The following is a 27347-nucleotide window of genomic DNA, read 5'->3' as shown; positions in this document are numbered from 1 at the left end:
TGATCAAAGAGCGAAAAAATGCTTTGCCATGATTAGGCTGGAGACAGCAATGACGGAATGGACGACGTACTGGAAGAAAGAATGACAACAAGGAGATGTAATGCACTAAAGAGAAAGGGAAAAGAAGTGCCATGCAGGAATGTGACATCAGTGGAGTGGGAGAAGTTACAGGAAGCTTTAGTTCTGGAGCTGTTTCAGAAACAATTCCTATAGTGCTAATGGATAAGAAGGTTGCATTTAGGTTTAGACGTTAGAAAGATGTTTTAATTTGTATGTATTAATATACTTGTTTGGCTATCTTTAAACAATCAAAGGAAAAATGGTTTTCACTTATGGCTTATTCTCATGACACTTAGGCTTTACAAAAATCCCACTTCACCAAAAGATAATTTATCATCAAAAGACTCATAAAAGTTGCTATGATGTTTCATGTGTAGCAGTCAGTCTGTGGTGATTTTCATAAAGTACAGAGGGCAACACGTTGGACCACAAGGCATTGGGGTTTAAGTCCCAACTGTTACCCATTCCATGAGAAACACAAAATGGCCTTAAAAATATTAGCCTTAATTCCTATTAGAAAGCATGTAAAGCTAAGGGATAATATTTTAATTCTGTGTGGTGAAACCTGTTTTCATCTGGGTGCTCGTTAGAGACTGGTGACATAATGGCAGTGGAGAGAGATAGCGAACCAAGATGAAAAGCTTACACTTACTGATTACAGCTCTGACTGCTGCTATGCATTGGAAAATGGCAGTTTTCATCTCAAAAGAATGTTAGTGGGAGTGAAGATTGACTCTGTAGTGAGAGCTCCATGCGCATGGTATGTGGAATATTGGCGATCACAAATGCATACAAGACCAGGTAATAAATGCCTTGTAATTTTCAACCCTCTAAGTTGGCCATGACAGGCAAAAACTTGTGGGAAGCCTGGTCTAGACGGAATGAATGTAGGCTGGACTGGACAGAATGAGCAAGGACAGTACCACTTTTTAGTTTGTTTAGACTGGAAAGACTAAACAGGGAGTGCATGAAACAGCGGCAAGGAAAGAGAGTGACAGACAGAGAGAGAAAGAAAGAGAGAAAGAGAGTGAGAGAGAAAGCAAGTAGTGTGTAGTACCGTAGAGAGAGAGAGTGGGTGAGTGAATGAGCCAGTGTTGTGGTAGATGTTAAAGGTAGGTTGATTTGTGGACTTGTTGATTTAACAGTGTGAGAGTTCACATTAGAGCATGGAGGTCGTGAAGCAGGCTGATTTTCAATAAAATACTTTGTACTTTGGATAAACCAGAAGAGCTAAACTACCAGTTGTGTGTGGTATCTCCATTTTCAACTTTGATAGATACGTATTACAATACCAAATTATAAAGGCAGCTAAACAAAACCTTAGCTTCCCTACCATGCCCAGCTATTATAACCTTCTTTTGCCTCGTTTATTACTTGGAATGTTTTTTGCCACAATGAAACTTTCCAACGCCACAACAAAATTCATCTCCCTTCTTTCTTTCTTTCTCAAAATCTTTGTTTTAATTTTACTTCTTGCTAGTCAGCCTTCGCACAATTTAAACTTGGACACATGAGTAATTGATCTTTTGGCAGGAAGGTCCCACATGGGATACATCTCCTGTCCAAGCCTGAGGAGAACCAGTTCCATGAGTTGTCAGGCTTGTGCTCCCTTTTAAGGGCAGCCTTTAAGCCGTTTGCTTTATCTTAGGTCAATACTGTTTTTATGTCTCCAATGTGGGAGCAACTTGTCTAGTCCTCCAATTCCCATTTACTAGTATGGTACCCAAGGATAAATCAGGAATTCATTGTGTGTGGGTTTCTTTTACTCTGTCAGACTGATAACATATGAGGTGAGACACAAAAATAACCGGACTGAGCTTGGGGCTTTCCTGGAAAATCGTCTGGTGGTCGGCTGGACGTGAATCATAGAACTATATCCCCTCCTACACACCCTTTCAAACCACGACTGGCTAGGTATACCCTGTGAATAGCCCAGTCAGTATTTGCACAACAATCCCTACACGAGTTGCCATGTTATTGTCAGGTGAAAAAATCGGACAGCGAATCAACATCAAATTTCTTGCAAATTTTCTTTTTTTCTGTAGAACAGTTTTTGAATGACAAAAACATTCCTGTCCTCGGTCATCCTCCCTATTTGTCCAGTTTATCTCCCTGTGATTTTTACTTGTTCCCGAAAATCAAAAGTGACCTGAAGGGAACACATTTTTCTTCAATGGATGAAGTGAAGACAGAAATGGCAAGCCTGTTGAAGAGCCTCTAGTAAGAAGACTTCCAGCACTGTTTCAATCAATGGAAGATACGTATGGAGCGGTGTAGAGATCAGGAGGGGGAGTATATAGAAGGTGACAATGTTTAGAATGTTGTAATTCATCAATAAATATATTTTTTTTTACCAATCCAATTTTGTGTTTCACCTCATATTAATATTACATATGTACATACTAATAGTATATTAATTACATATTTCCTATAAACAGCAAACAGTTGTGTGGTGTGATGTAATTAGGTATTTCAGGAATGTTAAGATGGCACAGGATAAGGGCGTGGCTTAGCAAGTGTAACCATGCAGTAAGAAGTCAAGCAAAATGGCACCTTTTTATTGGCTAACTAAAAAGATTACAATGTGCAAGCTTTCATTGCAACTCAGGCCCCTTCTTCAGGCAACCTGAGTTGCCTCGAAAGCTTGCATATTGTAATCTTTTTAGTTATCCAATAAAAGGTGTCATTTTGCTTGATTTCTCACTACATCCATAACGGCTAACACGGTACAACACCCTAGTACTACAAGTGTAACCATGGAACAGAAGGGTGGACACCACTGGGGGTGACATTCCTTTTCGTTATCCTGTCTGTTCCTATAATTAAAAAGGCACAGACATTAGAATTAATAGACAGAAGTATGGTCTTAGTCTTAAACAGTTATGCACTCCCAGACCACTATGGTGCACTCCACCCTGCACTAGCCAATGTTACCTACTGTAACTCTCTGCTAAACACTAAGAGGGCTGTTGGGGGAATAACAGAAAAGGCCACACATCCTAGCTGCCATTGGACACATGGTTCAGTACAGAATGCATGAGACTGTGTTATTTCTCTAATAGAAAAGAGACCAGGGATTCTGCAACAAACATCTGACCCCTCCAGTTCCAAGGAAGTCTCACTCAGTGCAAAGACACCAGGGATGTTACAACATGATGTCTCTGTTGTTAATACAGGGCTGCCTCTGACTTAGGGAGTGACCACTCTTGGGGTTTAATGCTCAGTCAATCCCACAGGCTTGTTGATTATTAAGTTCAGAGGTAAAACTGAACAAGCACTCATAATGCACAAACCAGTGTGTTTCTTCGTGCTGGTCCCAAGCTCAGATAAATGGGGAGGGTTATGTCAGAAAGGGCATCTGGTGTTTTGACAACTTATCTATCAGGAGGGAAGGAAGCTGGGGTATGGAGAAATGCATTGGAGAGATACAGAGATACTTTGATATGAAAATGGATAAAACACCTTATGCACACATTCAGAACTCAATGACTGTTACATGCACACAGGATTCTTCTTTCTTCATCGATTTTCTACATTGTCCTTTTGTACACCCCTTCCTTTTTGGTTAATAAACTCTTTATTGGTACTTTATACTGCACTATATGCATATGTGAATTTCCCCTTGGGATTAATAAAGTATCTATCTATCTATCTAGTGTACATTAAAAGCTACATTTGTTTCATAATCATGCTTTAAATTATTTCTGATATTTTGCTTTGGTGACTAGAAAAGACGCAACATAACTTCTGTTTAAGCTAATCATGCAAGCATAACGTCTCAAATAATTTATCTGTGTGCTCTGAGGCTAGGGATCTGCACTGGCAATTGGAAGGTTGCTGGTTCGAATCCCGTAAATGCCAATAGGAACTCTGCTCTGTTGGGCCCTTGAGCAAGGCCCTTAACCTGCAATTGCTGAGTGCTTTGAGTAGTGAGAAAAGCACTATACAAATGCAAAGAATTATTATTATTATTACTTATAACTACTTAGAACTATGCCCCCTACTTCCATTAGACGGAACTGCAGTTAAGTTTAACAATATAGTATTCTCAAACCTACTACAGCACTTTATAATTGATCTGTCTGAAATAATACATTACATTATTTACGTATTTGTACATTCTAACTCATTAATATATTTTTATTGTAGTGCAAATTCTCTAAAATAAGGCTCACAAATTATATTCCTTAGCTATGTGAGTTTGGAGTGAATGATTATACTATTCATAATCACTGTTTCATTCTTTTTGGTAATTTACACATAGATGTCCTGAACGACTGATTTAAGAAGAACTACACTTTTCAGAGAAGGAAAATTATATCTAATATGACAACCAAAATGTGCAATAAGATCTTAGGAAGAACAGATAAAGATAATTTATTTTGCTTGTCTTCTACTAAAACTTGTAATTTGTGCAATATCTTTGATCCATTGCACAAATATGGTCTCAGGTCCAATACTTGCCTATCCTGCTCAAATGGTGCTTCAGCACATTAACTTGAAATTAAACAATTTACGCCTAATTAATGAATAGAAAGGGCTTGCAAAGCTCATTTTAACCAAAGACAGATTTAAGTAGTTATTGTGAGTACTTGGGAAGAAGTGAACCATAAAGATTTAATCCAAAGAGAGAAAAAAAAAACAGCAGAAGCAATTTAGCACAAGGCGCTTTTTGTCTTAGGTCAAGTCAGGTACAAACATTCTTTAAATATTTTTCTTTTCATAACCTTTGTTTTTCAGTTTTTTCACGGTCTTCACTTAAGATTATCTAAATAGTCAGACACATGATACCATTCAACATTAATCAAACCACACTGGAAAAAGGAAAAGTGAATGCCAAGATTCAAGGAGTAGATTTAACTATACAGTACCAACATCTTCTGGGTGCTTTTAATAAGGAGAATCTTTCAAATGAACAGTTAATACATACCGCATGTTCACATTTACATTGTTGTCTTAACCCACTGAAAGGCTTCTTTAGGATTTTTGCACAAAAAATAGTTAAGTTAAAAATACAGTGCCACATTATGGCATATTTAAATAATAGAAAGAGTATGCTCTTCAATTTCAATCTACTTGATTGATACTTTTCAACTTTCAAATAATGGAATTCAAAAAAATGCACTAAGCTTCAACATTCATTTCTGAGAGGTAACCTACATGAAGGTCCACTTCACAAGTAATTCAAGTAATTAAACTGAATGATAATGGTCCATTGTCTACAAGGGAATCACTGTTCCTGTTTTCCTTTTAAAATGATACAAGTCAGGAGACCCATGGAATGTTGAAAATGGGCTTATTTTTCCTTGATGAAGTGTGTTAAGTTTCACTGAAAGAATTATCGAAGGATGCTTTTTTCGGACATACCATAGAATGGATAATGTTTGCATTTGTGGTAATAAGGATGTTCCAAAAGGGTGTTTTCACAGGGTACATGTGTTAATGTTTATCAAAAGGGACGGAGCCACCTGCTGGAACTTTCAGTGTTCAGTCTGTTTTCTCCGCAGTGAATACTTAAATCTAGAAGACTAATAAATGGGGCTCCCATTTGTTTCACGGGAACTGCAAATGATCTGATGACTGAAAGAGGCCCAAAATACAAAAGAGATAGAGCAAGAGACAGCCAAAAAAAGTAAAGATGAAAAGGAATGTAATGATCCACACTGCCTCATCAGGATCTTCTTACTAGAGTAGTAGGGCCAGTGAAAGGTCACATCTACACAATAAATGGTACACTAGGGTCTCCCCAACTCTTCACCTGCCTCTCCATGTTTATCATTCAGAGCATACTTTGGATAACCATTGTGACACTGACATTGAAAGCAGAAGCCACCAATGTGTAAAGACATGGCCTTTGGACTATTTGGGTAACACCACTCTATTGCACTTTGCTCATATAGTCCCACTTTCTACATGTTTCTAAATTTAGGGCACAATCGGAATGAACTTGGGACTTAATGTTTTATTCTCCATCTGTTAAGCCACTATCCCATGTTGCCTACCCTGCCAAGTATTTTACACTTATTGAGGACTAGCTGTCTCCCACGGCTCCATCCACAAAGTAGTGAACCAGGACAAACTTTAAAAATCAATAAAAAAATGTAATTCTGTCCAAGCAGAAGGTAGGTACACTTTACCATTAAACGTTGGCACTGTGAAAAGTGGACAGACAGACATACAGACAGACGTTGGATTTTATATATATAATATAGATGTGGCCAACCTCAGACACAACTACCTCAAATACAGCCCTTTTATTTATCTTTTATTTAACCACCAACGTGTACCTTGTACACGTTTCTTCCTCACAGCGCCACAAAGGGTTCCAACACCCAACAGTACAGCACCGCACTATATTCAGTTCTTTATTACCTCTGATTCCTCCACTCGCCCTACTCGATTGTTGTTCATCTCCCTTTTTGACTTTGAATCCTGAACCGAGAGGAGTGCTCTCTTTTAACTCCAGACCCAGAAGTACTTCCAGTGCTTAATCTGTTGCCTCTAAGAATCATGTTTGGGTCAGGCTGAATCACCACAGTCCTTGTATCATCACTATGTGAGAGCTCCCCCAGGCTGTCCCCACAGAATCTGACAGACTATGTCCATGGGACCAGAACTTATATTCTGCCCTGCAGGCGTTCAAAAAAGGGCTTGACAGATGGGTTGCTGCCACCAAGTCTATAGGGGGGCACTATGCCCATAGCAGGCAGTCACCACTGTGCTATTCTTGCTCATCTCCCAAGTCCATCCCGAGAGTCGCTCAGTGGCTGTTAGGACGCAACTGAAATATCCTTCCACATATATTGTTACTCCCTCCCTTACCTTCTGTTATTAAGGTCTACTGGCCAGGGGGCCAGTAAGCAACTGGGGTCTGTGCTTGCTGGGGCATGGGTTTGTACCTCACAAGGGTTAGAATCAACATGCAAAATACAAGGGGTCTAAGACCTTCTAATTAACCTTTTGAACAGTTCAAAATCAAAACTTGGCACAAAGGACCTCTGAAACTAAAACATGTTTGGCAGTTTCCATTTATTTACACCTGCCTTGCCCTCAAAATCTCCTGCTTCTGCTGTCTGGGCTTAACAAACTAGAGCTGCAGTGTTGAAAAATGATACAATTTCAACCAAAATTTCAGCTGATGTTGAAGAGAATGCCACTGGAGTAAGTGAGTTGGTGGATTCTGCCTGGTGCTGATGAGAAGTTGTGCTCTACCTTTCTTCTGGACTAATACAAGTAAGCTATGAATATAACATACTATATGCACTGTGATTTTACTATTTGGCCAACTACCACTAAGGGTTCACTAATGGGACCTGCTCCTGCTTATTGCAAGCCATTCTGCATTCTGATTGGAATGGTGGAGCGATTAACTCCCAGATTACTACTTCTTAATAGTGTTGGTAATTCCTCACACAAAAATATTTAATTTTAAATAAATAAGCAGGTCAGCATTGTCCTCGTGCTCAAACTCAGTAGTTTCTTAAGAAATGTATTTTATGTTTGTGACTCATCCCTTTATTGTAATTATAACCACTATGAAACAAAGCAATATTTTTTTTATTAGTTTCTTCATTCCAGTAAAATTGTGCCAGGTGTTCATGGATTGTGTGTGTTTTACTTTGCACATAAACTATTAACTTTATTCTAACAATTTTTTCTTTTTTCATTCTTACTTTTTCAGGTTGAGCTAATTGCTGCTAATGCTTAACAAATACATCTCTCTTTCCAAATTAAAATTATTTTATATGCAAAAATATAAAGGCGGGGATATTTTATACCTGAAGATGTTCCAAGTCATTACAGAATTCTCTGAAATTGGAATTTTGGATTTTTAACAGAAGAGGAAGGTGGGATAAATGGTAATGAAAAAGCGTTTACTCTTGGGTGTGCAGGAGCAGATATTTGGCTGAGCAAGCTGAGAATGTAATTGCCCATTAAAATACTTTTCTTTCTGTACTGGTGCCAAATGTCTAATTTTTACAGTTAATAAAATAAATCGCTATTTTTAATTACATTTTTAATTGAACATTTTTAGGTGATATGTCTCTGTATGAAAGAAATAGTTGTGCAGTAGAAATGCACATTTCATCACTGGTGGTTAGTTTAACCTTTTCAAGTATTTTTGAGAACTGAATGTTTACCTGTGTAAGTGGAATCTTAAAATTAGCATTGACTGTTTAACTTGCATATGACAGAAAATGACAGAATTCAAAGAAACCAATGTAATAATGGGGAGAACATGATAATTTTACACTAACGTGACAAGGTTAAGAATCAAACTGAGGTTCTTCGGAATCTGAAGCATTATAACATCACACTAACCAACAGCATTTTTGATTTATAATGTGTAACTATGTGTTTATATACAAAATTATGAAAAAATTAACTTTTTTCACAGAATGTATTCAAATGTGTCCGCCATCAAAACTGATACAGCTGTCAAGAACATAGCAAGTGTTTTTAAGAGTGATGGTACTATATTGCTTTGGCGACAAACTTTACAAATGTGTTCAGTTCAGAACTATTTCTATAACTACCAGCGTTTCAAGTGACTCTAGAAACAAATACCCTCAGGAGTGGAATTGAAGTTTCATGTTGGTGACTCTACAGGCCTTAAGTGTCCTATCAGATGTTTAGTGAAGCGATCAAAATCAGAAACAAGTTATTTGATTTGTTATTCCACATTTATGGGTCAAAATGTGTTATTTGATTTATTTACTAATGTGCTGGTAGCCGTGCATTTTGCTTGTATCTAAAATTATTATCTAAAGATTACATCCAAAGATATTTTTCTGATGTTTTCTGGTATTATATGAAAATGACACCAAAACCATTGTTGTTTCCTGAATGACACAATGTCAAAAAAGAGGGCAGCACTGTAAAAGACAATGCCTCATTTTGTGCATGATCTGGCTTTGTTGGTTTCTATTTGGTATGTTATGTCTAGTTATAAATGAGTAAAATGAATGGGAAGCTCAACAGACTTTAGGATTAGAGGGATGATCAACACAATTTGCTTTGGGTAACAGAGGAACTGGGCTCTTATGTGTTTTTCCTTACTAAGAGTTCCAACTCCTTCCGAATCTGCCTCTGGACAGCAAATAACAGGCTCATCTGTTTTATCAGATTCCCATGACTTGTGATCTGGCATCAACAGAAATATCTGGCTGGTTTAGATAAGATTTCCTCCAAGTTCTCACTTGTTGCCGCTCCCTCTTTTGACCTCGGGAGGAGGACTCCTTGGCTAAACTACAGCAGCTGTGGATGTGAACTGCTGTTCCCTGAAATTGCCCTGCTGCAGTTACATCTCTGAAGCAGCTGTCTTACAAAAGAATGTACGATTTCACAAGGATCTATGTAGCTCTGTAGTGGTGGCTGGCTGCTTTAAGAATGTTTGGTCTGAGGACCAGGTTCTCACATGTCAGCTCATGCTCAACTATTGGAGATACCTAATTGCAACTTCGGAGTCAATACTGAAATGCTGTTACATTACTTAAATGTTATTTATTACTGCTGTTTATGTTATACTGTTGTGAAATGCATGTTTTTTATATTACAAGCTCTTGCTTGTTTTATTGTGGACAAATGTAAATCAATTGTGACGTTTATATGATACAAAGAAACCAAAATGCTCGCTCCCACAGCCACAATGATATAGTGTCGCGTGAACAAACTTGATTTTCTGTCAAAAAATCATACGTAGCATTCCTTTTTTTATTTCCAAGAAATATTACTCTCTCGGCCTTGGAGTTTTTTTTCTCTTTCCGTAACTTATTTTCCTAATCTTTTCTATTTTGAATTAGTTTTACTCTGTCAATCATTTTGTTTTTTGCAGCAGTTTCTCTGTTTCATTAAACTGTTCAATTTTTTTGTTTTTTAAGCAAGCGCATAATTAAATTCATTGCTATGTAGTGACTTTTATTTTTTACGTTCATATTCTAGTTGAGCACTTTGCATTTTTGGAATTCTTTTCTCTTTTTGTTTTAACACACCAACACATCCAATTTATCCTTAAGGGAACACTCTATCTAAAGATTCCATATTTTTAAAATCTTACTTCCCTCATTTGTTTGTAGTGATGGACAAGAAAACTCATGCACAATAGAGTAACAATGTTTATGTTCCAAAGTAAGCGTACAAACACCAACGCTGGGCAACACCAAACAATATCAAAAATACCTATGAAAAAATATCTTGCATTACTTGTGTCACACAATGCACACGTCGAGTCATACAGTTATGTGCTTACAATGTGTAAAACACATGCATTTCTTGCTAAAATATTGTAAATTGATACCTCTGTAAAAAGAAAGTAGACCACAACCAGGAAACCGATTCACATGTGGTTGCACTTTTGAATTGAAGATGGGAATCTTGAACAATAAATCAGGGATAGAGATGGGTCGTCAATTCAAAAATGTGACCCCATTTGAAAGGGGATTGTATTAACTGTATCAGTAGATCATAATAAAATATGGTACTCTTCCTGCAATTGCTCTGTCCTCGGTATGACGTTAATCTGCATCCAGCCATGCATGTCGGCCCTCCAACCTGCAGGGAAAAACTTGGGGGTTGGTGGCAGAATTGGCACTCCAGCCACCATAAAAAAAAAACCTCACACTGGTTCCATTTCATCTGAACTAGTGTGGTGCTGAGGGGTCACCCATTGCATGGCTGCATTCGGGGCCTAATCTGGATCCTGAGTTGATTTGTCTTGTGGTGGGTGCGGCAATGCGCTGTATGTCAGTGTGTGCTCATAACCTCTCTCTCGCTCTCTCTCTTACTGCAATTCTGAAAAAACGACAAGTACAGTATATTGACTTTAAACAATATCAGTTCAGTATCTTATACTGTATATAAACGTCTACATGTGAATTGTGTGTGTCTGTCTGGCCCAGAAGTGCGAGGCTACAGCATGAAGCTCAAGGAGCCGGAAAGGCAGCTCCAAATTAAGGAATCAAAAGAAGAAAGAAGTACAGTGGAACCTTGGATTGCAAGCAAAATTCGTTCCAGAAACGTGCTTGTAATGCAAAGCACTCCTATATCAAAGCGAATTTCCCCATAAGAAATAATGGAAACTCAGATGATTCATTCCACAACCCAAAACTATTCACATAAAAATGATTAATACAAAATATAAAGTAAAAATACATAAAACAAATTAACCTGCACTTTACTGTTGAAAAGAATCATGGCTGGTGTAAATGGGTTTCTACCCACCCTACAGGACAAGACGCGGAAGAGTGTCCCGAAACAACCACAGGCTGTTTGTAGCAGTTCGCCATAAAAGCGAATCTGTAAAGATCGCGGACATGCTATAAGCGCCTCCCGTTGATGGGTGATACAAGGAACATTATAAATGCGCAAGGCACTGTATTACTTGGCCACTAACCTGGCTCTGACCTTGCCTGACTGCTGTGTCTGTGTGTAGGAGTATGGCAGATCCCGTTACAATAAATAACTGTGCTGTTCCTGTATCAGGCTGAATAAAGCTGGTGTTGCTAAAGTACTGAGACTCAGCTTCGTGTTTTGGGGTGCAAGACAGAGACTAACACGTTACAACACACACTTGTGGTCACAATGCTATAGTAAACAGTATACTGTCGTATGGATGTTGACTATATGAGTGAGGCACGCCGACTGAGCCCAAGATTGGGAGACGATTACCCACAATCCCGCAGCGAGAGAAAGAAGAATCATCAGCTCAGTTGTGATCATGTGACGCTCAGCAGATAAAGCGTATACGTACTACTCGTATTGCAAGACCTCGCTTGTTTATCAAGTCAAAATTTATTAAAAATTTTAGCGCATCTTGCAAAACACTCACAAACCAAGTTATTCACAATCCAAGTTTCCACTGTACAAGGCTACAGCATGAAGCTGAAAGAAAGCGACTCCGTTGCCAAAGTGAAACTGCTGACAAAAGACAAACTTGCTTAGCTGCTAATGCACAAGAGAGGTGAGCACATCAGCAAAACTAAAACTCCAAGGAGAGAGAAACTCGCTTAGCTGCTGATAGACAAGGGAGGCGAGCACGTCAGCAAAACGAAACTACCGACTGTGCATTTCAATTTTTTTACAAAAATTTCAATAGTTTCTAGGAGCCCAGGCTTTTTACAGCATGGGCTTACACAGCTGTATATATGCACATGTGTGTGTATGTCAATTTTTATTAATGGATGACATTAAAGGTTCAAATTAACCTTGTATAAATAAAAATTGTTTTTCCATAAAATAAAAAAAACATATATAAATTTCACTCTTCAATTCTGGTTAGGTAACCTTGTATATTTGCATTTATTTGAATTTTGTAGCTATTTTTAAATAATGAAAGAAGTCCTCAAATCTTGAGAGAGATGACTGCTTCCCCAGCCTTGCCTTTCGGCAGCACCTAAGCCTTGACTCTTTAAAAAGACAACTAAAAACTTCCAAAAAAAACCTTGTGAGGGAAAAAAAAAAACATGGGAGGGATCTTGGGAAAAGCAATGCAGAGAGAAACCCCCTTACAGGTAGGCTGGGTGTTCAAGAGTGTCAAAAGATGGGGTAAATACAACACACAAAAAAGAACACAAGTAATCCTCTTCCCTGAGGTAGATGGCCAATCTGTCAGTGCCACCTCAGAAATACAATATAACAGGCCAAGTTACAAAGCAAAACGCAAGAATAGAGTATACCACTCACTAAATACAGATCTAGCAAATATGAGGATACAAATTTGGTCAAACCCATCAAAAACAAAGTAGAAGCTATTTAAAAAAAACTAATAAACAGTAATATGTGTTGATCATTAAATTGAAGAACCAGGACAGATTGTAGAAAAGGAGTCTGAGACAAGTACATGACCGACTGCCCCAGATGTTCATTTATAAAATTGATAAAACTTTGTCTTGGACACGGATTTCAAAGTCCAGCATGTGTGATTCTAAACTGTCCACTATTTTAGTATGCTTTTGTTCATGTGAAGAAAAAGAAATATCAATAAAAAGCTTATATATGCCTATAGGAATATATCTTTTTTGGTAGACTTTTTTCAGGATTTAATGTAATTTGATAAATTTGGTTGATTTTTTTCAGAACGTCATGATGGCTAAAGATTTTAATGTAAGTAAATACAAAATACTTGGAAACCAGATTCTTTATTTCATCCAGAACTATAAATAGAGTTATGATGCTATATTCAGTTTCAACTTTTATGGACGAAGTAACTTAATAAAATTTAGATTAGATTGGAAATGGGGACCCAAATGAGGGGATATAGTAGGCTTATCTACTGCATCACCAAGCTACCCCAAAACGGTGACTTTTCACATACCATGCCTAATTTTGTGCCATTCTAAGATTTTTTTCTTTGTTTTAATGCTAGACCCTTTGACCTTCATATCTTTAAGGTGTAACATCTGCAAGAACATGCACAAATTGACCAACAAGATATTTTACATGAAAGAAAGCCAGGTACTGACACACAAAAGCCAGCCTTGTGTAATGAGGCCCATAAATATCTCTCACATTCCAGTCACTCCATCATCATGATGTATGCATGGAACAAGAAAATTCTTCAGCCTGTTAATTAGTAAGGCTGTGCTCGAAAATTTATGTAATGTCATAGCTTATTTATTCTAGCTACTTATGAACATTTATGCACAATATTCACACAGAATCAACAACCCAAAAACTTACAATGCAAAATAAAATCTAATAGTTCAGTAATTATCTATTATTGTCTTATAACTGTCATATGAGGAAACAGAAATAGCAGCATGCTTGAAATTAAAAAGTACTACTGAAGAAAGATGTAGGCTCAGAATTTTTTTTACAGCATATTTACTGTACATATTTACACTTTCTCTAGAGTCTACAGTCATATGAAAAAAGTTTGGAAACCTCTCTTAATTCTTTGGATTTTTGTTTATCATTGGCTTAGCTTTCAAAGTAGCAACTTCCTTTTAATATAAGACATGCCTTATGGAAACAGTAGTATTTCAGCAGTGACATTAAGTTTATTGGATTAACAGAAAATATGCAACATGAATCATAACAAAATTAGACAAGTGCATAAATTTGGGCACCCCAACAGAGATATTACATCAATACTTAGTTGAGCCTCCTTTTATAACAAATATAACAGCCTCTAGACACCTCCTATAGCCTTTGATGAGTGTCAGGATTCTGGATGGAGGTATTTTTGAGCATTCTTCCATACAAAATCTCTCCAGATCATTTAAATTTGATGGCTGCCGAACATGGACCGCCTGCTTCAAATCATCCCATAGATAGTTTGATGATATTCAAGTCAAGGGACCGTGACGGCCATTCTAGAACATTGTACTTCTCCCTCATGAAAACCTTTGTAGATTTCAAACTGTGTTTTGGGTCATTGTCTTGGAATATCCAACTATAGCGTAACTTCAACTTTGTGATTGATACTTAAACTTTATCCTGAAGAATTTGTTGATATTGCGTTGAATTAATCTGATCCTCGACTTTAACAAGGGCCCCAGTCCCTGAACTAGCCACACAGCCCCACAGCATGATAAAACCTCTACCAAATTTGAAAGTTGGTAGCAGGTGTTTTTCTTGGAATGCAGTGTTCTTCTTCCACTACGCAAAGCGCTTTTTGTTATGACCAAATAACTCAATTTTTTGTCTCATCAGTCCAAAGCACTTTGTTCCAAAATGAATCTGGCTTGTCTAAATGAGCATCTGCATACAACAAGTGACTCTGTTTGTGGCAAGAGTGCAGAAAGGGCTTCTTTCTCATCACCCTGGCATACAGATGTTCTTTGTGCAAATTGCACTGAATTGTAGAACAATGATACACCATCTGCAGCAAGATGTTCTTGCAAGTCTTTGGAGGTGATCTGTGGGTTGTCTGTAACCATTCTCACAATCCTGCGCATATGACACTCCTGTATTGTTCTTGGCCTGTCAGATATGAGTTTAACAGCAACTGTGCCTGTGGCCTTCCATTTACTGATTACATTCCTTACAGTTGAAACTGACAGTTTAAACCTCTGAGATAGCTTTTTGTAGCCTTCCCCTAAACCATGATACTGAACAATCTTTGTTTTCAGATCTTTTGAGAGTTGCTTTGAGGATCTCATGCTGTCACTCTTCAGAGGAGAGTCAAAGGGAAGCACAACTTGCAATTGACCACCTTAAATACCTTGTCTTATGATTGGACACACCTGTCTATGAAGTTCAAGGCTTAACGAGCTAATCCAACCAATTTGATGTTGCAAGTAATCAGTATTGAGCAGGTACATGCACTCAAATCAGCAAAATTACAAGGGTACCCAAATTTTTGCACACCCAGTTTTTCACATTTGATTTAATTTCATACAATAAATACTGCTTCACTAAAACTCTTTGTTCGGAAAACACCCCAGGACTCAGATATTCCTAGGAAATGAAAGACATACCACTGTTATCTTTTTGTTGAAAGTAGAGTAAATTACTATGCAGGCTGAGAGGGGTTCACAAACTTTTTCATATGACTGTATATTCTACTATATGTCTGCGGCTGATGATATGCTTGGTTTAAGTTTCATCAAAGTCGGTGAAAAGAAGCAGAGCCTGAGAAGATTTTTCCTTGAAAAAACATCCTTCTATAAGCACTGTTTTTCTGAAACCATTTTTACTGTATATGTGTTTTTTTCTTTTTGCTTGGGAATTTATTCTTATGAAAAACATTGTTTTATCAGTCATATGTTTTACAAATCAAAGTTGAGGAGAGTGAGAATTGGAGGGCTACGCAAACGGTTATGTTACGTTGGAAAACTGGAAAATACCAACTTCAAAAAGGATTTGCTATTTTTGGGATTCAAGTGTCTATTATATAATAAATATGGAATTTAAAATTGTGTGTGTTTAATTTGAAAAGCCGTCAAATCTAGGAGGATGTTTTAGATGGAAGCAAAACAACCAGGTAGGTTGCATTTTTGTTGCCTTCGCCTTATTTTACAGAAAACAATATGCTTAATTATACGTTTTTACATCATTATTTATGGTTTGCAAGTGTCTATTTTTTCTGGGCTACAGCCACATATGAATGTTATTCTGACAATTAACTTAAATTGTCAGGGTTGTTTGAAGTTCATGCCCAATAATGAATAAGCCTGTGCTACATGTGCCAATTTTTAAGCAACTGGCAGTCTAAAGTTTGAAGTGAAATGTTCAGACACATAAACAGCAGAATAAAACAGGTTAGTATTTAAAGATACAAAAAATATAAGTGACAGGTTAGAAAGTCTTCTGTTCTCTATTACAAATGAAGAAATTATTATATGATGTAACATAGCACATTCATGCTGAGGTGCATTTAGGAATATTGCTATAATTTACCGTAACGTTTACTTCAGAAGTTCTAACCAAACCTGAGCTTTGACTCTTGTGTTGGTTTAACTTTCAGGAAATTGTGTATAAGAGAAGGTTAAAAAAATAAATAAATATCAAACTAACCCTGAATTCACACGTACCCTTGTCATTTCACACCGTACTGACTTTTAACCGATTGCTAATTTTCTTGCTTTCACTTCAAAATGTAGAAACTAATGACACTTGATCAAATCCACATTGAAAATTCCAGATGAAAAAGAACAAAGAAAAACTGTAAAATAAAGCTTTCTAACCCCGCTTTCAATCTGTTGGGTTTACTGACAACTTCACATGAAATGACACTTCAGCTAGATGACACTTCATCCCTTAACTACTGATGTCTGACATCTCCGCCATAAAGTAATTTGCCTTCAGATAACTTCCTAAGCTGAAGTATGTGCGAATCAGGACATACAGTCCGACTCTAATCACACTCATGTCAAATCTCTAAATCTAAATGATGCTGGTTCTTTACGTTGCAATGAAGCAGCCCTTTGGCGATGTGAAAAGGTGGATTCTTAACTCTTAGAGTTGCATTCCATGAACCGTAAAAATACCTGGAAGGTAATTAGTTAGCCATTCTTAGATTACACAACAAGATCTTGATGGGCTTAAATTACTGCCCACACAAAATAACAACAGACAATTTCATTATCATCTATAAGAATACATAGAGCAGGTGATATTTTTTTATTTGGGAATTCAATAACTTATTCACTAAGTGAAGCTCCTCACTCATCTGATTTGAAACTGATAGAAATGGCACAGCACACGCTTTAAAAGACTGACCACTATATACCCACATCACATGTCAATTGTTTTTTTAGAAGCATACAGCCTCTCATGGCAGACTGTCATGCATTTCACTGTATGACAATATTTTATATACCCTGCATCATTGTCACTAGTGAGAAATCCCTCAGGGCAACACTCCCGCTCTCCTTCTTTCTCTAGCTGTCCTCCCTGAGACAGTAGGATTCAGACACAGAATAGTGGAATCCATTACAATGCTTAGCTAATGAAGATCTCCATAAGCCAGCAGCAGTCCTGGCTCTCCCAGTTTTGTGCATGCTGCCTGCTACAATCATTCATGTGTTATAAATTATTATTATAAAAGTATATTTACTGGCTGCTCAAGTCTTTATATAAATCTATGTGAGAGTCCTGATTTTCTGAACACTACAGTATTTAGATATGCCAAACCCATATTCAGCTTTGTATCACCCACCGCCTGGGCCCGTCTCCATACATCTTTGCTTTAAATAACAAGCTGAAGACCCTGCACACTCTGCCAAATACAAAGACGTGTTCTGCTGGCTTAGGTGGAGGGTGCTGTTGTGTCAAAGCATTTTCTGTGCAGTGTGATGGACTGATCCAGAGATGCCCCCCTTTCACTTTCCCGAGGGTTTAATGAATGTTGTCACCATTTATTTAAGATTCAAAGAAAATTAGGCAGAGTTGTATACCTACATGTAAAAATATTGCTTTTTTCTAGCTTAAATGGAAGTGGAGCTGTAATAAAATGAGATCTAGCACAGCATTATTGTCATCACAAGTATCTATCCATCTTCTCAACTTGTATTTGCATTACAGGGGGTCATGAAAAGCATACTTTTCTGTCTTTGGTCATAAACCAGGAACCATGGCAGGAGAGAGCACCAAATACATCACAGAGTACACTTATGCAGACTCCAACACCATGACAGTCCAAGGATCCTGAGTAACATGTCTTTTGGATAAGGAAAAAAATATAGAGAAGCCACATGCACTCTTGAAGAGTGCACAGACTCCATACACACAGTGTCTGAGTGACAATTAAAGCCATATTTCAGGAGTTGCAAATATTGTTGCATGTATAGAACACAGTAAAACTATAACTTCCATGTTTTCTTTCCATCATGCAACACACCACCAGTTTTGGAGGGAATACTGTACTGTGTTTAGTCATTTAAAACAAATGGACTTTTGTGTTTCTGTCATTTAAAAATGGATATACAGAGTGGCACAGCGACAACGTGCTTACAACAGCAGCCTACATGGGTCTGAATCCCCTGCAAAGACTGTTTATGTAGAGTTTGCATGTTCTTCTCATGTCTGAATCATTTTTTCTGCTTTTCCCTCAAAATCTCTAGACATATGTGCCTGCTTAACTGGCAACTCTTAACAAGCTCAGGATGAGCAAGTGTGTGTACATGAGCGAATGTGTCCTGTGATGGACCTGAACCCCACCTAGGGTAACTTCTTACCTTTTACCAAGTGACAGGGGAATGGAATCCATGCTCTGGATAAAGTAGCTTTAATAATAAATAAAAAATAATATATAGATGGGCAGATACACAAATACAAAAATGAAGGTCTACTATACATGCACATATTCAAATGTATAAGTTTTTATATCATTTGTTCAGTTTAAGTATGTTTTTCTCTCTCTCTCTATCTCACTATCTTGCATGAGCTATGCACTCATGAAAAAAATGCCAAAGGTATTGGGTAAGATGGTGCACAATAAAAGAGAAATGAAGAATAAGCTCTGACTTATTTTGGGCCTTAACTAATGCATAATTATGTACCCTGATCAGGATGAGTGTGGTGACTAAACTTTGCACAATATTTAAAGTCATATTATAGTCAGGCACGAAGTATTTCATAAACCAATTCCACCCTCAAGCTTTATGGTGTGATCTCACCCATTGTACTCTACTTACTTTTCAGCATTTTCAATTTACAGCTATAATTAAACTTGTTTTTCGTGTTGGAACACTTCATTAATTTTATTTGAGTCCACTGCTTGTTAAATTACAGAAAATCTGGCAAAAACGAACATTAAGTGAATCTGAAACTTGAGGCATGAAGATGAATTTACAGTATAACATTTGAAATGAAAATCTTAACTAGAAAAGCTCAGAAGCAAATTACTGTATATCCTAAAAATGCATGGGGTTTAAAATGTATTTTTTTTCCTGCAAACAATTTAAATGTAGGTTTCAAATATAGATAGATAGATAGATAGATAGATAGATAGATAGATAGATAGATAGATAGATAGATAGATAGATAGATAGATACATACTTTATTAATCCTCAAGGGGAAATTCACACTTATACACACACACAGACACACATATACCCTGTATATATATATATGTATATATATTTAAATTCAGGTATTAGTTGGGTAAATTGTAAAATCAAACCCCAACTTATACGCCCATTCAAAAATGAGACACTGAAATTTTTTCTTTTACATCTTCTTGGCTTCCTCCAATCTCACACCAGTTTTTCAGAGGCTTTGACGTTTGTTGCACCAGCGCAGTTACCAATTTCTTTGCATTGCCTATTGGCTGATCTTATTTCAAACATTCAACTAATCTTGGACAAACTGGATACTTGTTATGTGTCAGCCTGGGTTGAAGTTTATTTTCTGGTTTATTGTTTTTATAAGTTATTATTGTTCTATTCTTTACATAATATCTGTAATGTTTTAATTATTAAAAATTTATTCACTGCCTGTATTTTTTTTTGTTATTCATTATTTATGAACAATCTCTTTAAAGTGACATCAATTTATTGTCCTTTGTGAGTGAAGCCCCAGGAGGTAGGGCCACTCTGACATCATTGCTGGTGGCTCCTCTCTCAAGATTTTGAAGTCTACCAAAAAGAAGAATCCAGCTGTGTTTGTGTTATAGTTTAAAAATGAGAGTTGTTATTTCTTATGTTTTCTTGTTCTTGGATTTTTTTGTGCTAATGTTTATTAGACTCTGCTCTTAGAATGTGTACTGGGACTTTGGAGTACCCTTTAGGAAACTCCTTTTTGCCTTATTTTCCCCCTTTTCACTATTTTTCTATTTTTGTTAATGTCCTTTTTTATAAAAAGTCATCATTTTGATTTGTTATTTCGAGCAGGAGTTTTGAGACTTTAAAATATATTTTGAACTATAAAAGCCAGCCTGCAGCTATTAGCTGGAAAATGGCTGGTTTGAGTTGGGGCTGTTTTGAACAGGCCAGTGAAGATCTTGGTCAGGCCCATTTTGGAACCCTCATGTTCTTTTCACCACATTCCTGACTGGACTTTGCAACATTACCAAACTTATTGTTTTCCAACCACCCAATCCCACTGTAATTTAAAAAGAAACAGCAGTAATTGTAATATTACCTCTATGATCTCTTTCTTGATAATGGTTTACATCTTTTCAGTCTGATGTTTTCACTAACCTGTCTCCTCTCTTTTATGGTTCTGTTGCTATCTGTTAATACATCTGCCATTAATGTGTTTTTGTTTTCTTAGTGTTTTTGTAAAGCTGAATTCTCTTTCACTCCTTTCTGTGGTCTCTTTATAATATTTGTGATTTTGCTCCAGTCCCTTTACTTAGATCCTTGTAATTACAGCCTTTAAATGTAACCTAAAGTGCCCTGTGTCTTCCTCCTGTGTGGCTCAGTTCTGTGCTGAGGCATAAACCCCTGCTTGTGCTGTTTGGCTCTCCTTCTTGGATTCTTGTTTGTGTAAGTTAATGTTCAAATCTTTTGTAAATGAATTTTGCTGTTGTTTTGTTCTTGAGCCAGGGATTTCTATGAGTGTTATAAGTCTAACCTTTTGAGGTTGCAGGTCCAAAAACTGGTTTAGTCTCTGGCCAGATCTACCAAGTGTTTTGAGGGCTACTCTGAGTTTCAGTCTTGTTTTTGACCTTCCAAAGCAGTTTTTTGAAATTGAAGCCTTTCTCTAGTTTTTTGAATCCTGCATTGCAACGACACCCACCGTGTTATTATATCATAGTCTTTACAATTAAAGTAGCCCACCCTATTGGTGTTAGGGTTGCACCACTTTAGACAGTAACTCAACCAATGTTACAGTATCATCATATTTAATTGACCTTACATGAGTCAAAACTCTTTGACTTTGGACCTATGTATGAGATCAAGTGGAATGCATTACACTTATTTTTCTAACAGCTAGACATGATAATTTTTAAAATTATTATGCATATGTACACTTGAAAAGATACAAATCTTCCATTTATTGTTGATCAGTGGAATTTGCCAACGTGTTTTTGCAAACAATATGCTGTGTTCATCAGTGACCTTGTTCACTGAATATTTTCTTAAAATTCAGACAAACATTTTTGATACCTTGCAAGGCCAGCATGACATCACAAAACTATAGTGGCCATGTGCAGAAATTTCAAGCCTGTGTATTTTAAGATCACTGAGTGATCTGCTTTGCACATGCATAGGTGATGACACAACCCAATCTGTACTCCATCTTGCAATATTTTCATTTGAGGGTTACCATATTGAGAATATTATGAGTGCGTCCACTGATCTGTATGTGCTCACTCACTAAAGCAGTACCACATGACAAATTATGCATGCATAATTAGCTATGCGCCAGCAGTTATAAGCTAAAACAAGCCTAAAAGGATCCCTTTCCTTCCTCCTTTCTAAGAAAGAAAACACGAGACCCTGTGAAATAATAATAAAAATGAAATATTTATTACCATTTAGAAGGCATTTCAGCTTCTAAATGGAAAAAGTGCAAAGCATCTGCACAGAAACTGAGACCAAAAAGGATGTTCCAACTGCGACTACAGCCATGATGAACCCAGTCCCATGTAGCCGTTTCATTCCATGGTTAATGTGTGACTCAAGACTGAAACTCTATGAGCTCAATGATTATATTCTCGCTCTCTATTTATATATATATATATATATATATATATATATATATAGTGGCATATGGTTGGAAGTGGGTACCCAGCCGGGATGCCCAGGAGGACCGGAGGAGGGCTTATGCCTCCTTCAGACCACGTGGGGGTGACCGCCCTGGTGGCTTTGGCGACCACGGGAACTGAGCTTGGAAGCTCAACCCTATAGGGGAGCGCCCCAATGCCTGTGGAGCCCTGGACCTCAGCACTTGCGCCCCACCCAGAAGTGCTGGGGGGAAGAAGACCAGGGACACCCGGAGTGCTTCCGGGTGCGCGGCTGGTACTTCTGCCACACTGGGAAGTGCCGGTGGAAGCTAATCGGGAGGCACCTGGAGCACGTCTGGGTGTGTATAAAAGGGGCCGCCTCCCTCCATTCGTTGGCTGGAGTTGGGAGGAAGAGAGATGGAACACAGGAGGAGAGGAGTGGAGGCGGACCTGACAGGAAGGCATCGAGAGAAAGTCCTGGAGGAGTACTGGGGTTGTGCGTGTCACTTACTGTAAATAGAATGTACAATAAATGTGTGTTGGGTGAACCATTGGTGTCCTCCTGTTAGTGTCCAGGCCATGCTCCACAATATAGGACAGGGAGAAGAGCTTGCTTGGGACAGTAGCTCCCCCGGGGCAACACAGGGCAACCTCCCCTGGTTTGCTATGGTACCACAGGTTTGCTGTGGGGGAAATGGGGGGAACAGTTGAGCCATCCTCTGCAGGATTTCCAGCATACCTGCAAGTATGTCACGGGACACTTGTGGCACTTCCAGGTGAAAACGGGTGAAATAAAAACCTGTGTGTAGCTGCACTTGTGCCCAGCGTTTGTTGTGCTGGGTGTTTGGGGATCTGTGCATACCCTGGTGGTCACAATACACACATATATATATATATATATTTTTAGTTATAGTTAATTTGTAACCTTTTGTCTGCATTTTTTCATGTTTGAAGCAAAGTGATGCTCAGATCACATTTTTGACCACAACAGTCAGTCCAGCATAGCTAGTAGACACTTCCCTAACCCTCAGGGACACTTAAAAGATCATTGCACCAAAATAATCCACTCAAAACTAGTTCAGTTCCTCCTTTCTCATTGACTTTAATGCATTTTGTGGAGTTTATCAAAGTTCCCAAACATTTCCATAATTTTACTGAAGGCGAAGAAAGCTCATCAGGGTTCACTCATCACTAAATCCCTTATATGAATTAAGGCTCTCCCCCTTGCGTCTACCGATCTCTCTTTCACATTCTGCATATTGCCATTATATGTAGATGGCCTCAGCATTACCTCTTATTGTGGTTTTCTTAATTGTCAGGCAGTAACATGATAGGAGAGGTGGGGTGCAGTTCTTCAGGGCTTCAGCTTTTACTGAGCTATGCATGTGCATATCTTTTATATTCTTTTTTATTATTTGAATTTCTTCATCTTTTTCTTTGCTCTCAGTTGTGAATTTGTGGCAGGTTACCAATATTGTGGACCTGTTGCCTTTTTCCTACTTATGCCATATTTTGTTTCAGCCCCCTGTGTGGCAGGAGCCAGAAGGCCAGGAAAATTTATTAGGAAGATGATTGAGGACTCCAGATGCTTCAAAGCCTACTTGTCATTTTTTTTTCTGTCCACAAGAAAGGAACCAGAAGTACAAAAAATTAGATATCCCAAGGGGATTGTCCTGTCCTAAGAGTATGGAAAGAAAAAAAGATGAATTCCCTTTTTGGGGTATAAAGGAGAAACAACAATAAGGAAGGTCAGTTCAGCCTTTTCTATTTGTCAAGGACAGAGCCTGCCTTGAAAGAACACTGCTGGGAGTGATTTATGTGAAAAGTTCTGAACTCTGAAAACTGGCAGAAGAGAGTCCCCACTCGGCCACTCCAGGACAACTTTAAGAACTCTCCAATGTGTAAGAAAAAGATGAACAGTTGCTCTCATTAAAAAAAGAGTCTCTCTGAGATATAATAAAAACAAAGACAACACATCTGAAATTGGAAATGCAGTTTGTGGTCTGGTTTATTTGTTTGCGGAGAGCCACCTGGTTCAGTCACACACAGTACACTTTTATTATTTGATGCCATTTCCAATCATATCTCTAGAGGTGGGCGGATGAAGCCCTGTGAAGTTTCTGGAGCTTCTTTATGATTGTACCAGAAAAAGATTTGAAGCTTCGAAAATAGTGGCAGAGGTCACAGCAGCCATGAGCTCTACACAGCCCAAGTACTCCACACTCGTTGATCACATAGGTATTATTGGAAATGTGCAACAAAAAAGTAAAAGCATAAGGACATTCTGTGTGTTCATGTTGCTCTTATGATAATCATGCTATAATTAGTCCTAAAGATGTCATTTTTTGTCATTATGAATACTGTACTTGGAGCACTGTACCAGTGCTCACCTGCGCCAAGTTCCAATGGCTTCTTCCTCTTTACATGGCTCTTTTTAGGTAGCACACTGTCCTTAGAAGGACTGCTTGCTGATGAAATTATTTTGAGATGTTGGCAAGCTTGCAGTTTTTATTGCAGCTGGCACTAAACTGTTCATTGCCTAATGGAATGCCAACTAATACTACTGATGACTCATGCCCAGGTTGATGCAGCTTGATACAGCCATTACTATAGCAATGTAAACAAGCGCTCAGAGGTGGCGATCACCAGCAAGATGCTCCCATACATTATAAGCCACCACTGATCCATAATTATGTTACAACTTTATCACATTATGGTTGTTTTTGCTGTGGGGCATTATTAATATTTTTCCATTAATTCTTAAGGAATAACTGCCCTAATAGGCAAAGAAAATCTTAACATGGTTTAGGGAATGTGCTTGTGGAAGTGGGCACACAGAAGAAAGTTTAGAGAATGTGTCTGTAGTAGGATATTGTATTAATGACACATATAAGTTCCAGTACAGAATAACAGTGTAGCATGGTATTTACTTTATTGTTGGACTAGCAAAATACCCGCACTTCGCGGCAGAGAAGTAGTGTGTTAAAGAAGTTATGAAAAAGAAAAGGAAACATTTTAAAAATAATGTAACATGATTGTCAATGTAATTGTTTTGTCAGTGTTATGAGTGTTGCTGTCATCAAGGATTTGATTATCATTATTTCTTTCAATCAGGATCGTATTTGGAGGACGTGTTTTGTTCAAGTTACATTCCGTGTTTGTCAACCGTTGTAAAGATAACAGGTTTCATTCATCAAAGTGTTCACTACCCAAATCGGTACACGTGAATCTAAGATGTTTAACAGGCATTCCGGGTTAACTTGTGGATTTGCCTGCGAATACTTAGTGGCAGCGTGTCTATGAACTTGTGGAATTGCCTGCGAGTATTTAGCGACAGTGTCTCTATGACCTTGTGGATTTGCCTGCGAGTATTTAGCGACAGTGTCTCTATGAACTTGTGGATTTGCCTGAGAGTATTTAGCGCCAGCGTGTCTATTAACTTGTGGATTTTTCTGAGAGTATTTGGTGGCAGCGTCACAAATTTGTTTTCGTCTAGCTGCATCAGAAAATGTACCATGGCGTCTGACACGCCTAATTTTTACTGTTTTCTCACAGCTTGGATTGCTGCTGTCATAATCGGTTTGAGTTTCATGGTTTGTTTCAATTACGTTAGTATTTGCAGGACTTGTGTTAAAGTGACATTCGGCATCTGTCAAGCGTTGTAAGCATACAACTGGCTTCATCGATAACTTCACATCCAGCTTTTGATAGTTGAAACATTCATAAACATCAAAGTGTCCACTACTCAAATCGTCACCTGTGAATCTAAGATGTTTAAGAGGCTTTGGCAATTCTCCAAAGGTGTAAAATATTTGGCCATTTCGGTACACTTGAAAGCGACAACCGAACAATTCAGCGGCAGCCATCATCTCACATGCAGAAGCATAGGTGAAGGGCTTAAGCATTTCACTTTTCTAGTGCTCCTGTGTAGTATAATTATCTCCTGTACCGTCATCAATCCACACCTTCAACCTGTCCCAGTCATTCAATACATAAGAGACAATGTTCCTCCGGATATCAAGATTGAGCCTGATATGGTCGTGCAATATGTAACACAGAGAATGTAAAAGGCAGACGGCATCTCTGGGCACGGAAACCACTCGGTAAGCGATAGTTCTTTGATCGATGGCGATCACCTCGATAGACATGTTAATGGGGGTACGGTTGGAACGATAAAGGAAATGGGTACCTGAACAGTAAACTAAGTCTAAAATACCTACACAATAACTATAATCATAATAAGTGAACAATAAAATAGCGGAGAAGCCGTGGCTTAAATAAAAAGGCTGCAGTTATCAGCATTGAGACGTGAATACCGTGGCAAAGCAAAGAAGGGAATGAAGAGACCGGAGCGACGGACGGCCTTATATGGGCAGGAAGTCAATTACATGGGAGGCGTGGTGATGGGGGACGCAATATAGGCAGGCAGCCAACTACGTGGGAGGCGTGGTGATGGGGACATAACGCCGCATCACACGGCGACCGAGCTGCAGGCTATGGACGTATATATGTACGTAAGTAGGATTCAATTATGACCGTTACACGTAGAATTTCGAAATGAAACCTACTTAACTTTTGTAAGTAACCTGTAAGGAATGAGCCTGCCAAATTTCAGTCTTCTACCTACACGGGAAGTTGGAGAATTAGTGATGAGTGAGTCAGTCAGTCAGTCAGTCATTGAGGGCTTTGCCTTTTATTAGTATAGATAACAGGCATCCACATTTCTGGACTCCTAATTTAATTCAATATCTTCTGAGTATAAGATACGAGCAGTAGTTTCACACCCCATCGCCATTAGCTTGTCACTTACTTTGTAGAACCATTTATCATGTCACAGTAAATGCCATGAAAGCTCCATTACAGAATGAAAAAATGTGGGCAACAGCTCACTGTTTTAGTGAGGCTTTCACTAACAATAGAATAAAGTAAAAATTAAAATAGTGCTCTCGTTAAAATAGTCACATAATAGATCACAATGAAGTGAAGATGTATATTCTTTCAACAGAGTTACATTATCTTGAGCCATGCTAAGAGTACCTTGGATTTCTATATCAGGGCACTCTTTTGAAGTTGCATACGACTACAAGTTAACATCACTGAAGACACAGATGGCTGTTCTGTCACATGCAGTATATTTCCAGAGCACTGGGGCAAATTGAGGGTTAGCACAGCATCACATCAGCTCTTATAACCTGTCCCTGCCTATAACCAGCAGCAGGAACCTCAATG

At 38.1% G+C, this 27347-nt stretch overlaps 1 protein-coding gene across 14 annotated transcripts in view; it reads right to left on the bottom strand.

Annotated features, from left to right (window-relative positions):
- dmd (dystrophin) overlaps nt 1–27347 on the bottom strand; it is a 2654580-nt gene that overhangs the window by 299961 nt on the left and 2327272 nt on the right. The window lies entirely within an intron of this gene.

Source organism: Polypterus senegalus, chromosome 2 (genome assembly GCF_016835505.1).
Source record: "Polypterus senegalus isolate Bchr_013 chromosome 2, ASM1683550v1, whole genome shotgun sequence".
Lineage (NCBI taxonomy): Eukaryota > Metazoa > Chordata > Cladistia > Polypteriformes > Polypteridae > Polypterus > Polypterus senegalus.
The sequence above is the reverse complement of the archived record's forward strand: the minus strand, read 5'-3'. Positions and strand labels throughout refer to the sequence as shown.